General features: G+C 48.5%; 1 protein-coding gene across 1 annotated transcript in view; it reads left to right on the top strand.

The window, feature by feature from the left end:
- LOC126569467 (protein tiptop) overlaps positions 1–2,500 on the top strand; it is a 208,835-nt gene that overhangs the window by 131,350 nt on the left and 74,985 nt on the right. The window lies entirely within an intron of this gene.

Raw genomic sequence — 2,500 nt, 5'->3', positions numbered from 1 at the left:
GAGTTATTCTACTTTAAAATAGGATACATCCTGATGGGCGCACCCTGTAGTTCTACTGCCACTACGCAATCGTCACGCACTGTTATGGCTTGGATCGGATGAACACGATCGTTTGTCTCGTGTCTTATGATTTGCAGCATCTCAACATCGCATCTTCCATCACATCATCCCAATGTTGGTGGCGTAAGACGGTTCTTCGGTTGACAGTCGTACCCTGCAGCCGATCCCCGATTCCCACACACACCCTGGCGACTGATTGTGGGTGACATAAACCTTAAGCACACGCTCACTCGCTCGTTCGCTCGCTCGCCAAAGAATCTTTCATCCGCAGACACACCCGGCCATCAAAATCATCTAATTCCATACTTTGTCCTCATCATCAAGATGAGGTGCCTTCGTCTTTAGTCCTCACACATTCACACGCAGGCACACATACATCGAAGCGAGACAGAGCATCCTTTACACCCCGAGTAAATGGATGGTCTTTGACTGACGCTTTGCTGATTGGATAGGAGTCAAAAACAACCGGAAACCGATTGATGGCCATTAGAAAGCCAACACCATCGCGTGGTAGTGGTGGTGGCCCCCTTTGGTGGCTCAGCTCACGGATCATGTCGCTTAAGAACCTACACGCCTGGTACAGAGGCCTGAGGAGTGTTTCGGAGGATGAGACGAGAATAAACATGTCACTGTCAGAATGAATCCGTCAATCAGACACATCATCCCGGGGCAAAGGGGACACGATGCGCGATGTCTGGCGGTGAACGGTGCGTTGGTATTGCAGTCAAGGATTCGTCTATGCTGGAGAAGGGTGTTTGTCTGAAGGACATCGATTTGCGAGTTGACGGATCCGAGTGGTGTCTTCTACACAATCCGCAATCGCTCCAGGAGACTCTACGGCATGGCCTACTGTTTGTGTTTCAATCCATGATCCAAGTGAAGCCAAAATTCGTTTGAAAAATCAAAACATGGACGACTAACCTGTTGTTAGTCTCTAGGTAAACATTTACTAATCAGAAATAATTACCACAGCATCTAATGTTATCAACTGCAGCAAGCAACACACCCGCATAGACAACTTGGTTGGATCACTTTTAATTAAATTTTACCTTCAAAAGTACCGAAGGCTTCCCCAAACCGCTGCTCTGATCTGATTAGTACCACAACCACCTCGCAGAACCGCTCAGAAAGATCGAAAGAATTGCGTTGGTAGGATATACGCTACCGATAAGAATCGATGTGAAGGAAGGAGTGAATGTGGAGGGGCCAACATGCTTTCCGAAATGAGATTGTCATTCAGTTCGGGCGGCTTCAAAGGGAGGTAGCTGAACTGAACTGAACTGAAACAGCAACAAACAGCAACCTTGTAGCCAGTGTGGACCATATTTTATGCCTAATATATGCTCCTAACGAGCATAATGTAAAGCATAAGAGGCCCTAGGTGGCGCATCCTTTTCGTTAACTCAACGGACCCCTCTCCAGGCCTTCCAAAGCTCCGTGCTGGTGCTCGCCTCTGCTCTGCGGTTACCACCACCTACGCACACGTACACGTAGACACTGAGCTCTAAATTAATTTACTTCGAATGCTTGAGAGAAAACGAGTGAGAGAGAGGGTGCGACACTCCCGGTACCTACAATCGATTCACCAAGGTACAATGGCTATCAAACGGAAATGGAAGTCGACATCCTCACGGTACACCCGGCAAAAAGGATCGGTGAGATGGCCCCAGACACTCTATTTCGAGAGGAAGGCCAAGTGCCGCCACCACCATCGCGACTCAGTCCTTAACACATCCCAATAATCAACTACTCATTTCCCAGGCAAGTCTCACCCCAGCTCCCTCCGGGACTTCTTCGTCTATTTATTGCCCTCCTTTTCTCACTCACTGTCTACCTCTATCTTTCTTCAGTTTTTCCCGAACGCGTGTGTGTTTGGCAGAAAAATGGAAATGAAAACTCTTTCAAACGTGCCAGCGCACAGCACAAATGGAATGTGAATAACTAAAAAACAATACGACAGCGCTTGGTGCTGACGCTGGCGCACGGTACCGCTTCGCTTCTCGGTGATCAAAGCCAGGGCAATTCAGATCCATAATTTTCCCGCCGGCCAATCCCCCGTACCCAACCCACCCGGTTAAAAACCTCAAACACCCCGGAGCCGAAGACAGAAGCAGCACCTTCACCTCCACTCGCTGCTTCAACTGGCTGGATTATGTTAATGGCAGTCATTATCGAGTGATATTTTTATTAAAATTTTATACCTTGGCAAGTTGTTTTGGAAAGGTGCTCCCAGCATCTTCGACGCTCAAAAAGACACCATAGACCCGCACCCTGCCCCCAAAACGGGAGTTGTCTGATGACAGTCCGGAGTTGGAGAGTGTTGCGCTGGCGATGGCTTAACAGGATCGCAAAAAGTGTGTAGTGTTTGGCAGTCAGCGGAGGAACCACTTTGAAAAGTGCCCAACTGCTTAATTAAGACTGCGCCACGACTGTACTACCT

Source organism: Anopheles aquasalis, chromosome 2, assembly GCF_943734665.1.
Source record: "Anopheles aquasalis chromosome 2, idAnoAquaMG_Q_19, whole genome shotgun sequence".
In the NCBI taxonomy this organism is placed as follows: domain Eukaryota; kingdom Metazoa; phylum Arthropoda; class Insecta; order Diptera; family Culicidae; genus Anopheles; species Anopheles aquasalis.
Note: the sequence above shows the minus strand (reverse complement) of the source record. Positions and strands in the feature narration are given on the sequence as shown.